The sequence below is a fragment of the Panthera uncia genome, chromosome D1 (assembly GCF_023721935.1).
Source record: "Panthera uncia isolate 11264 chromosome D1, Puncia_PCG_1.0, whole genome shotgun sequence".
Classification (NCBI taxonomy): Eukaryota; Metazoa; Chordata; class Mammalia; order Carnivora; family Felidae; genus Panthera; species Panthera uncia.
Genome location: NC_064808.1, coordinates 78,868,840 through 78,881,950, shown reverse-complemented (window position 1 = coordinate 78,881,950; position 13,111 = coordinate 78,868,840).

Here is a 13,111-nt window from a genome sequence, read left to right as displayed (position 1 = left end):
ATGCTATAACTGAGATGCAATCATTAATAGATGCCACAGATGCAAGGATGGATAAAGCAGAGAAGCAAATCTGTGATATAGAAGATGGAATTATGGGGAATAATGAAGCAGAAATAAAGAGGGAAGCAAGGGCAAAAGAGAATGATATAAGAGTTAGACAACCCAGTGACTTATTATAAAGGAATAACATCTGAATCATAGGAGTCCCAGAAGATGAAGAGAGAGAGAAAAGGGATAGAAGGATTATGGAAGTAAATTATAGTGGAAAACATTCCTAAACTTGGGAAACACAAAAACATCAAAATCCAAGAAGCACATAGAACTCCCATTAGATTCAACCAAAACTGACCATCAACAAGGCAATATCATAGTCAAATTCACAAAATACACAGACAAGGAAAGAATTATGAAAGTAGGTAGGGAAAAAAAAATTCTTAACCTATAAGGGAAGACAGATCAGGTTCTCAGCAGACCCATCCACAGAAACTTGGCAGGACAGAAAGGAGTGGCAGGGATATATTCAATGTGCTGAATTGGGAAAATATGCAGCTAAGAGTTCTGTATCCAGCAAGGCTGCCATTGAAAATAGATGGAGAGATAAAGAGTTTCCCAGACAAACAAAAACTCAAGGAGTTTGTGACCAGTAAACCAGCCCTCTTAAGAAATTTTAAGGGAGAATCTCTGAGTGGAGAAAAGACAAAACAAAACAAAAAAGACCAAAAGCAATAAAGCCTAGAAAGTACCAGAGAACATCACCAGAAACTACCAACTCTACAGACAGCACAATGGCAATAAATTCATATATTTCAGTACTCTAAACTTCGATGGACCAAACACTGCAGTCAAAAGACATAGGGTAATAGAAGGGCTAAGAAAACAAGGTCATTGATGTGCTGTTTACAAGAGACCCACTTTAGACCTAAAGACACCTTCAGATTGAAAGTAAGGGGATGAAGAAGCATCTATCATGCTAATGGTCACCAAAGGAAAACCAGAGTAGCCATGCTTACATCAGACAAACTATATTTTAAAATAAAGACTGTCGAGGAAAAGGGAAGATGGCGGCATAGGAGGACGCTGGGCTCACTGTGCGTCCTGCTGATCATTTAGATTCCACCTACACCTGCCTAAATAACCCAGAAAACCGCCAGAGGATTAGCAGAACAGAGTCTCCGGAGCCAAGCGCAGACGAGAGGCCCACGGAAGAGGGTAGGAAGGGCGGCAAGGCGGTGCGCGCTCCACGGACTGGCGGGAGGGACCTGGGGTGGAGGGGCAGCCTGCTGGCCAAGCAGAGCCCCCGAGTCTGGCTAGCAAAAGCGGAGGGGCTGGACGGAGTGTGTTCCGACAGCAAGTGTGACTTAGCGTCTGGGAGGTCATAAGTTAACAGCTCTGCTCGGAAAGCGGGAAGGCTGGAGGACAAAGGGAGGGAGAGCTGCTGAGCCCCCGGACAACAGAGCTCAGTTTGGTGGGGAACAAAGGTGCTCGCCAGCGCCATCTCCCTCGCCCATCCCCCAGCCAAAATTCCAAAGGGAACCAGTTCCTGCCAGGGAACTTGCTCGCTCAGTGCAAACACCCAACTCTGTGCTTCTGTGGAGCCAAACCTCCGGCAGCGGATCTGACTCCCTCCCGCTGCCACAGGGCCCCTCCTGAAGTGGATCACCTAAGGAGAAACGAGCTAAGCCTGCCCCTCCTGCCCCCGTGCACCTTGCCTACCCACCCCAGCTAATATGCCAGATCCCCAGCACCACAAGCCTGGCAGTGTGCAAGTAGCCCAGACGGGCCACACCACCCCACAGTGAATCCCGCCCCTAGGAGAGAGGAAGAGAAGGCACACACCAGTCTGACTGTGGCCCCAGCAGTGGGTTGGGGGCAGACATCAGGGTTCACTGCGGCCCAACCCACCAACTCCAGTTATACACCACAGCACAGGGGAAGTGCCCTGCAGGTCCTCACCACTCCAGGGACTATCCAAAATGACCAAACGGAAGAATTCCCCTCAGAAGAATCTCCAGGAAATAACAACAGCTAATGAACTGATCAAAAAGGATTTAAATAATATAACAGAAAGTGAATTTAGAATAATAGTCATAAAATTAATCGCTGGGCTTGAAAACAGTATAGAGGACAGCAGAGAATCTCTTGCTACAGAGATCAAGGGACTAAGGAACAGTCACGAGGAGCTGAAAAACGCTTTAAATGAAATGCAAAACAAAATGGGAACCACGATGGCTCGGATTGAAGAGGCAGAGGAGAGACTAGGTGAACTAGAAGATAAAGTTATGGAAAAAGAGGAAGCTGAGAAAAAGAGAGATAAAATAAAGACTGTCACAAGAGATGAAGAAGGGCATTATATCATAATCAAGGGATCTATCCACCAAGAAGATCCAACAATTATAAATACTTATGCCCCCAACATAGAATGCCCAAATATATAAATCAATTAATCGCAAACACAAAGAAACTCATTGTTAATAGTACCATAATAGTAGGGGACTTCAACACACTCCACTTACAGCAATGGACAGATCATGTAAGCAGAAAACCAACAAGGAAACAATGGCTTTGAATGACACACTGAACCGAATGGACTTAACAGATATATTCAGAACATTTCATCCTAAAGCATCAGAATACACATTCTTCTTGAGTGCACATGGAACATTCTCCAGAATATATCATATGCTGGGACACAAATCAGCCCTCAACAAGTACAAAAAGATCAAGATCATACCGTGCATATTTTCAAACAACAATGCTATGAATCTCAAAATAAACCACAAGAAAAAACTTGGAAAGACCATGAATACTTGGAGATTAAATAACATCCTACTAAGGAATGAATGGGTTTACCAAGAAATTAAAGAGAAAATTAAAAAGTATATGGAAGCCAATGAAAATTATAACATGACAGCTCAAAACCTCTGGGATGTAGCAAAGGCAGTCATAAGAGGGAAGTATATAGCAATCCAGGCCTCCTAAAGCAGAAAGCAAGCTCTCAGAAACACAACCTAACCTTACACCTTAAAGAGCTGGAAAAAAACTGCAAGGAAAGTCCCAAAGCAGTAGAAGATGGGAAATAATAAAGATTAGAGCAGAAATCAATAATATTGAAATTAAAAAAAAAAGAACAGATCAAGAAAACCAGGAGGTGGTTCTTTGAAAAGATTAACAAAATTGATAAACCCCTTGCCAGATTGATCAAAAAGAAAAAAGGAAAAGACTCAAATAAATGAAAACAAGAATGAAAGAGGAGAGACCACAACCAAACACTGCAGGAATACAAACAATAATAAGAGATTATGAGCAATTATATGTCAATAAATTGGTCAATCTGGAAAAATGGGAAAATTCCTAACACATATAAACTACCAAAACTGAAACAGGAAGAAATAGCACAATTGGACACAGACATAACCAGTAAAGGAATTGAATTAGTAATAAAAAAATCTCCCCAAAAACAAGAGTCCAGGGCAAATGGCTTTCCAGGGGAATTCTACCAAACATTTAAGGGAGACTTAACACCTATTCTTTTGAAGCTGTTCCAAAGAATAGAAATGGAAGAAAAACTTCCAAACTCATTCTACAAGGCCAGCATTACCTTGATTCCAAAACCAAAGGTCCCACTAAAAAGAACTACACACCAATTTCCCTGATACACATGGAGGCAAAAATTCTCAACAAGATACTAGCCAACCAGAGCCAACAATACATTAAGACTTATTCATCACGACCATTCATCATGACCAAGTGGGATGCAGGACTGGTTCAATATCTGCAAATAAATCTATGTGATGCATCACAATAATAAAAGAAAGAATCAGAACCGCATGATCCTCTCAAGATTCAGAGAAAGCATTTGACAAAACACAACATCCTTTCTTGATAAAAACCCTCAAGAAAGTAGGGATAGAAGAATCATACCTCGAGATCATATGTGAAAGACCCAACACTAATATCATCCTCAGTGGGGAAAAGCAGAGCTTTTCCCCTAAGGTCAGGAACATGACAAGGATGTTCTCTCTCACCACTATTATTCAACATAGTGTTGGAAGTCCTAGCCTTAGCAATCAGACAACACAAAGAAATATAAGGCATCCAAATTGGCCAGGAGGAAGTCAAACATTCACTCTTCGCAGATGACATGATACTGTATGTGGAAAACCCAAAATATTACACCAAAAAACATCTAGAACTGATCCATGAATTCAGCAAAGTCACAGGATATAAAATCAATGCACAGAAATCATTTCTATACACCCATGATGAAACAACAGAAAGAGAAATCAAGGAATTGATCCCCTTAACAATTGCACCAAAACCCATAAAAATACCTAGCAATAAACCTAACCAAAGAGGTGAAAAATGTATACACTGAAAACTGTAGAAAGCTTATGAAAGAAATTGAAGAAGACACAAAAAATATGGAAAAACACTTCATGCTCATAGATTGGAAGAAAAAATATTGTTAAAATGTTGATACTACTCAAAGCAATCTACATATTCAATACAATCCCTATCAAAATAACACCAGCATTCTTCACAGCTAGAACAAACCATCCTAAAATTTGTATGGACCCAGAACAGGCCCCCAATAGTTAAAGAAATCCTGAAAAAACAAAAGAAAACAACAAAACAAAACAAAGCTGGAGACATCACAATCCCAGACTTCAAGATGCATTACAAAGCTGTAATAATGGTACTGGCAAAAAAACAGACTCATAGATCAATTGTACAGAATAGGGAACACAGAGGAGTGTCTGGGTGGCTCAGTTGGTTAAGCATCCAAGTTCAGCTCAGGTTATGATCTTGCGGTTCACGAGTTTAAGCCCTGCATCAGACTGTGCTGACAGTCAGAGTATGGAACCTGCTTTGGATTCTGAGTCTTCCTCTCTCTCTGCCCCTTCCCAACTCATGCTCTGCTTCTCTCTCTTTCTGTCTCTCTCTCTCTCTCTCTCTCAAAAATAAATAAACGTTAAAAAATTAAAAAAAATAGAGAACCCATATGGCCAACTAATCTTTGACAAAGCAGGAAAGAATATCCAATGGAATAAAGACAGTCTCTTCAGCAAATGGTGTTGGGAAAACTGGACAGCGACATGCAGAAGAATGAACCTGGACCACTTTATTACACCATACATAAAAATGAACACTGAATGGATCAAAGTCCTAAACGTAAGACAAGGAAGCCATCAAAATCCTAGAGTAGAAAGCAGGCAAATACCTCCTTGACCTTGGCAGCAGCAACTTCTTACCCAACATGTCTTGGAGGCAAGGGAAACAAAAGCAAAAATGAACTACTGGGATCTCATCAAAACAAAAACCTTCTTCAATGTGAAGAAAACAATCAGCAAAACTAAAAGGCAACTGATGGAATGGGGGAAGATATTTGCAAATGACATATCAGATAAAGTGTTAGTATCCAAAATCTATAAAGAACTTATCAAACTCAACACCCAAAAAACAAATAATCCAGTGAAGAAATGGGCAAAGGACATGAATAGTCACTTTTCCAAAGAAGACATCCAGATGGCTAACAGATACATGAAAAGATGCTTAACATCACTCATTATCAGGGAAATATAAATCAAAACCACAATGAGATATTGCCTCACACTAGTCGGAATGGCTAAAATTAACAACACAAGAAACAGCAGGTGTTGGTGAGGATTCAGAGAAAGAGGAAACCTCTTACACTGTTTGTGGGACTGAAAACTTGGCACAGCCACCCTGAAAAACAATATGGAGCTTCCTCAAAAAAGTTAAAAATAGAACTATCCTATGACCCAGCAATCGCACTACTAGGTATTTATCCAAAGGATACAGCTGTGCTCTTTTGAAGGGGCACATACACTCCAATGTTTATAGCAGTGCTATCAACAATAGCCAAAGTATGGAAAGAGCCCAAATGTCCATCAACTGATGAATGGATAAAGAAGATGTGGTATATATATACAATGGAATATTACTTGGCTGTCAAAGAGAATGAAATCCTGCCATTTGCAACCATGTGGCTGGAACTAGAAGGTATACTAAGTGAAATTTCAGTCAGAGAAAGAAATATTATATGACTTCATTCGTTTGCGGAATTTAAGTTACAAAACAGATGAACATAAGGGAAGTGAAGCAAAAAATAACATAAAAACAGGGAGGGGGACAAAACATAAGAGACTCTTAAACACAGAGAACAAACTGAGGGTAACTTAAATGGGCAAGGGGAATTAAGGAGGGCACTTTTATGATGAGCACTGGGTATTATGAATCACTGGGTTCTACTCCTGAGATCATTATTGTACTATATGCTAACTTGGATGTAAATTAAAAAATAATAATAATAATTAAAAAAACAAAGAAAACAGGAAGAGTTTATATTCTTCAGGCAAGGACAATATAGTAGAATGTATTTTTTCCTTTCAATTTTCTTATAATGAAAGTGATGTATGTAATTTTTAGAAATACATAAGCACAAAATAAGAAAATAAAATGAATATTCATTATGTAATTAAAAAAAGAAACTTCCTTTTTCTGCCTCCTTCCGCCTATAAAAGCCCTCCATTCTGTACAATTCCCAGAGTTCCTTTCTACTCACTAGTTGGAATCTGCTTGATTCAAGAATCATTGAATAAATCCAATCATATCTTTAAAAAAAAGAAAAAGGAATTAATTTATAGCCTGCTCATATAAGCTTGTTGAAATAGATATTTTCAGCCTAGATAATTTTTCAATGTGATGAATGTTGATAAAAATATAATATTAAAAAATTACAGGTAAACCTAGGTGGCTCAGTAAGTTAAGTATCTGAATTCAGCTCATGATCTCACGGTTCATGAGTTGGAGCCCTGTGCGGGGCTCTGTGCTGACAGCTCAGACCTGGAGCCTGCTTTAGATTTTGTATCTCTCTCTCTCTCTGATCCTCCCCACTCACTTTCTCTCTCTCTCAAAAATAAATAAGCATTAAGAAAAAAAAAAAGTTCTGTTGTCTCCATTACTTATTCCAAATAAACAGATAACTGAGGAGACCTGGTTAAACAGTTCTTTATTATTAATAATTTTATACACAGAATACAAAGCAACTGAAGTCAGTGATACCTTCTACATAGTCTGTTACTTAAACTCTCTGTGTACCTTAGTTTCTTCCTTCATAATAATTGATTTTATCATTGGACTGTTTTGAGGATTAAATAAATCAATACATGGAAAACATAGGTACTGGCACATATTCAATGCTCAATAAATAATGCTTATTGTATCATGAACAATGTTTATTATTATATCATTATTTGTATTATTGGCTGCTGTATTCAAGTCCACTTGTGCACTAGCCTCACCTAGATTGTGCTTATTCCTTCACACTTTTCCTCTTCATCTGTCTATGGAACAGGTATCTTCCTTTCAGTTTTCTTTCCTGAGTTGTGAAATCTTCCCTGAGGCAAAGCTGTTCTGTTCTGTTCTGCAAATTGCATTTTGTGTAACTCCAGGGGGCACCCTTTATATTATGGTCATCATATTCGGAGTGTTATTATGATAATCTGGCATATATCACAAAGTATCTTGAAAGAAGGTGTGTATAACAATTTGTACAAAGTCAACTTTTGGGCTAGTGGAGGTGCAATTATTCAGCATCATTGAGCTGTCACTAATTTCCAAGTAAAAATGAAGTAGACAGAAAGCTAGACTTAGCCTGTATTGTCTTTGAGGATGGGGAAGTTGGTGGCTGAGAAATATTTAAGTGATTAAGATTAAATGAACTTTAATATAAGAACGAAGTTGCATCAGTTTTGGTATGAATTTTAGGATATTAAATCTTACAATCCTGTTGGTTCTATTGCTCAAAACTGTGCTTGAGACCTTGATCTGCAGCCACAGTAATTAAATAGCCTTCACAAAGCAATAGGAGCTTATACTACTCCTTTGAATGTCAATTTTCTCATTTTAAGATTGGGCTAAAAGCACTTGTGAATGCCTAATTCTGAAAATCAGAAAAGCTCATCCTTAGGAAAACAACTCATAAGTGTAAGAATATTATTATAATTTGCTCCACATATTTTGGAAGAAATTCACTTGATTTATTTTTCTTATCATACTTTGCTTTTATCTGTTGTCTTTCTACTTCCTTCTTGAAAGCCTACATGGGACATGATTAAGCAGGCGATGGCTCTAGCTGGCAATTTGTGATGTCAAAGCAGCTGTTAAAAGCTGCATCTCAGGGGGTGCCTGGATGGGTCAGTTGGTTAAATGCCTGACTTTGGTTCAGGTCTTGATCTCATGGTTCATGGGTTCGAGCCCACCTGGGGCTCTGTGCTGACAACTCAGAGCCTGAAGCCTACCTTGGATTCTGTGTCTCCCTCTCTCTCTCTGCCCCTTACCCACTAGCTCTCTGTTTCTCTCTCTTAAAAATAAATAAACATTAAAAAAAAGAGCTGCATCTCAGGAAAGGGTTCGATCTGATTTCCAGTTTAATGAAACCCTCTGAAAGAGGGCTTGGGGTATATGAAACAGAGTCTTGACAAGAAATCATGTTTGAAGAGGTTGGTGGGAAGTGGACCTTGAAGTGATTCTTGAGTCAAAGAGTCACCTCTGGCAACCATTTTTCTGGTTTATTTTGCTGTTCCCATGACTCCAGACCTATGTGTACTGGGAGCTCTTGGAGGCAAAGCCCTGAGCAGACACAATCCAAGTGTTTTAAGATCATGAGCACTAAAATTCAAACTGACACTTGAAGAATCTGAACATTTCATTCTTAGATTAAAATAGACAGCTTGTTCCTTTCCATGAACACATGTTATCCTAAAGACTGAGCAACCTTGAATTTAGTAAGCAAGTCTTAAGTGAAACATAAGTTCATCCTTTAATGGAATGAGAATGGATGCTCCCAGTTCCCATAAACATTCATTTTTCCAAGTGCACCTTTTCTTGGGGATGAAATTAATCTTTTTGAAATGAGGAAATGAACTGTGTCACTAGCCCTCAGACTTATGAGTGAAAAATATGGTGGATGTTTAGCCTCACATACTGCAGCAAATAATTCAGCATATTGGAAATGTTATGTCAGCCCTTCAAATGATTTTAACCTGTATTTACAAAAAAAAAAAACCTAAATTTTAATTCTTTAAGATTTCAACATATCCTGCCTATTTTTAAAATTCTCTTTTCAAAAATGTGAGAATAGCTAGTGATTTTTATGGCTCTTTTCTTTTAAAAAAGCAAAATTCTAGATCTTAGTCTAGACATCATATAGTCAAATATTTTATTTGTTTTTAAAAGATTTATTTATTTATTTTGAAAGAGAGAGAATGCAAGCAGTGGAAGGGCAGAGAGAGGGAGAGAGAGAGAATCCCAAGGAGAGTCTGCACCATTAGTGCCACCATCAGCGTGGAGAGTGACCTGGGGCTCGAACCCACTAACCATGAGATCATGACTTAAGCTGAAGCCAAGAGTTGGTTGCTTAACCAGGTGGCCCTGTAGTCAAATACTTTAAATTTAAAGATGAGCTACTGAGGCTCAGAGAAGTGATATGATTGGCCAAGGTCACAGAGAAGAAAGTTGTGGAGCTGAGACTCAAATCAAGATTTCCTTCTTCTCTTTACTCTCCACTACACTATTAAAAAATAGAAAAAGAATAAATAATACAGTTTCTACTCATCAGTGTCAACTTAAATTTTAGGTAAAACATTTTGTGGAACTGAGCTGCATATAACATAATGTTAGGGGCATGGGTTAATATCTGACCTTGTCTCCATCCCAGCTCTTTCATCCCTTTGACTTTGGAAAATTACTTAATCATTCTAAGTTTCAGTTTCCTCACTTACAAAAAGTGGAAAATAATAGTACATATCTCACTTAAACCACACAATTAAATGATGAAGTATAAGTCAGACACATAGTTATTGCTTAATAAGTATTAGCTATTTCTTTTATGTTTACATCCAAAAAACCAAATTTTTTGAGGCCACTTTTTGTGGTTAGAGCCTTCTGCAGTGGAAAAATGCTACAATAAATAGTCCTAAGTAATTCTGGAATCCTGATGGGCTAACTGAGGTGTTCAAGAATCAAACAGTCCATTTACATAGATTCAATTTTTTTTAGGAAGATCTGACATCACGGAATTTTTTATGGTGGACAATCAAGTTCAGTTATTCTGCAGTTTGACAGCAAGTATAAGAACTTTACCAAAGGGAGAAACTAGTCAAGTCAGCTTCCCTTCATTTGCCGATAATGTTCCCTCAGTTTGGGATGCTCTTCTGTTTTCCTGTCTGTCCAAATTCTACTCCTCCTTTATAGTCTTGGATCAGATGCAGTAGGGACTGTCTACCAGCTTCATGTGTTCATTTCTTAAAAAGCATTTGTCACTATTATTAACAAGTTTCAACGTGGACGTTTCTTCTTCCAGGTAGTCTTTAACACCCTGCACACTCCTAGATTATATCTCATCTCTCTGTACCACACCTACCTGTACTTCTTCCACCATAAAACTTGGAGAACGGATGTGACATCATGGCTGGGGCATAGGCCCTGCCACTACATTGCCTGGGTTCAAATGTTGGCCCTGCCATTTCCTAGATATTTGATTTTGAATAGATGACACATCCTCTCTGTTCTTGTTTTTCCCTTCCTGAAATGGGGCTATCTCAGGTGGTCAGTGTAGAGTATTAAATGACCTAATTCATTTAAGCACAAAATAAATGTTAGTTAGCTGTTATTATTATCTCCTAGTATCAGGACTGCCCTTTTACTTGTCAGTATATTCTTCCAGATTGTAAACTCCGTGGTCTGTACTCCTGATTGTCTCATCATAATATTTTTTAAGGCCAAGTAATAATATTCATTGATAGAATGGAAGTGGAGCCGTGATATCTCTAAGGGCGGGAATTGTATTTCATTCACTTGTGTACAGTCAGTGCCTAATAGAGGCCTGGCCCATTGGTACTCAATACATGTTTCATTGATGAATGAATGAATGCATATTCTTCCTAAAACCTTCTCCAAAACTTCCTGTCTGCCAAGCCTGGGAATTAATTGCTAATTCCTTTGTGTTCTTGGATTCTCACAGTACTTAGCTAGTTCCTTTCCCATAGCACTTATGCATGACCGCCCTGCATTATACATGTTTGCATTTCTTTTCCCTGACCAGTTTTTGAACTTCTTGAAGACGAAGCCTGTGTTCATACATTACTCCTTCAGCACTTAACATAGTGTAAGTGCCAAAGGTGTATATGCTGCAAAATGAAACTAAAAAACAATGACATTGGTCAAACGTGATCTGGAACATGTTGACAATCTTATTGATCACTGAGTCCCTGCTTCCATCATGATTTCACTTGAAAAAGATTTTTAAAAAGAGTTTCCTTAAACAAACAAACAAACAAACGACCAGAGACTTATTTTAAAAAAGTGCCAAGTAGCCATTCTCAGAAAAAATTCCAGAAGTTGTTTCCTACTCCATATTCAATTATTTAGAATTTCATATTATATTTGTTTTGTTTTTGTTAATTTTCTCCTTCACACTGTGGAGATCCGTTGGATCTTATTTAAAAGAAAACTTTATCTTAATTTAAGTTACTGAACTTTCATACTATTCTCTGGAGGCACCAGACAAGCTTGTTATAATACAGACATTCAGATCAAGTTGAATCAGCAACAACTCAGAAATGCATTTTGTAGCTGAACACAGCATCCGGTGTTGTCTGTGTTTTTATTTCAATAGCACTCATGTCAGGACTAGAGCACACATTCTTTCCCTGGTTTGTTAATTTTGCCAAAATGTCATTCTTGTCAAAGTGTCTACAGATGCCCATAGTAGATGTTAAAAAATGTAGCCTTGTGGAAAATTGCTGTTAATATTATTTAGCTTTTGATGCTAAAGATACTTTTCTTTGTAAAGCATTTTGGTTTTGGTCATACCTCAGCATGAATAGTTGTATGTGTATTTGCCTTTTATAAAGGAACTAATTTGTTGAAATATTATCACACAACTAATAATTAGGCAGTAAGATTATCCCCAAATTCTGCAAGGGCACTGGGGTCACACAGGTTTATAGACACCTAGCTAATGAGTCAGACTCATTTTAAAACATTCATTTGTCATGCTTATAAGAATGAACCTATATTCCTTTATTACCCAGTACAAATCCTTTGCACATCAAGCCCAGAGCATAAAATTAAAATTGCATGAAACTTTGATCTCCTTCTTCACTAATCACACTAGATAATTATACACAGGTGTCAGTCTCTATCTAATGGCAGATGCTTTCTGACCCCCACAATAATGCTGAAAATTTGCTGTGTATGCTTAAAAGGTTACTGATACGTGTATAATACAAGCCATACTCCTTTTACTATATCATGAGTTGAAAATTCTACCTGCATTATACTTAGGGATAACTTTAATTAGGAATATCTAACAGCTAATCCAAGGATAATGAATTTAAAGGCTTAATAAACAAAGAATAAAAAATGTGAGAAGAGATCAAATTAATTTTAAATTAAATTTAATATCTTGTAGATAATGTTTCAAGACTTCATTTGAATTTCTTTGTTTAGCTTACCTAATATGATACCTGAAATAATTAACCAAATCGTGATCATTCTATAATTCTATAATCACACAGTATTGCATCTAGTAAAATATACAGTGCACAATGCCATTTGAAAAGTGTAATGTAGTGATGATTAAAAAAGTCCTGTGCAATCAAGGACAGTCTGATATAAGAATGTCTTCAATCCATTGACTTCCCATTAGTATAACTTTAAACGTCTATTCTCATTTAATTTTCAATCAATCAGCTGCCCCCCAAAGGGGTAAGATTCTACTAAGGTATAGTATAACATATAAGTTATGCTCATGTGTGTTTTACTTACTGTATTTTTCCCTAGGAATGTCAGAAAATAGAACATGTTACTGATATCAAAGATGAATTAAAGAATTCCAGATATTTAAGCTAATATGAGAATAATGTTCTTAGAAAAAATTAAAATATTAACACTTTAGAATTGATGAGCAAAACATTATTATCATTTAATTTGCTTGACACAAATATCTATTGTGTTAGATACATACTGTAGAAACCAGCCTTATCATAATAGCATCAATTATGTGATTACATAGTAATTCATG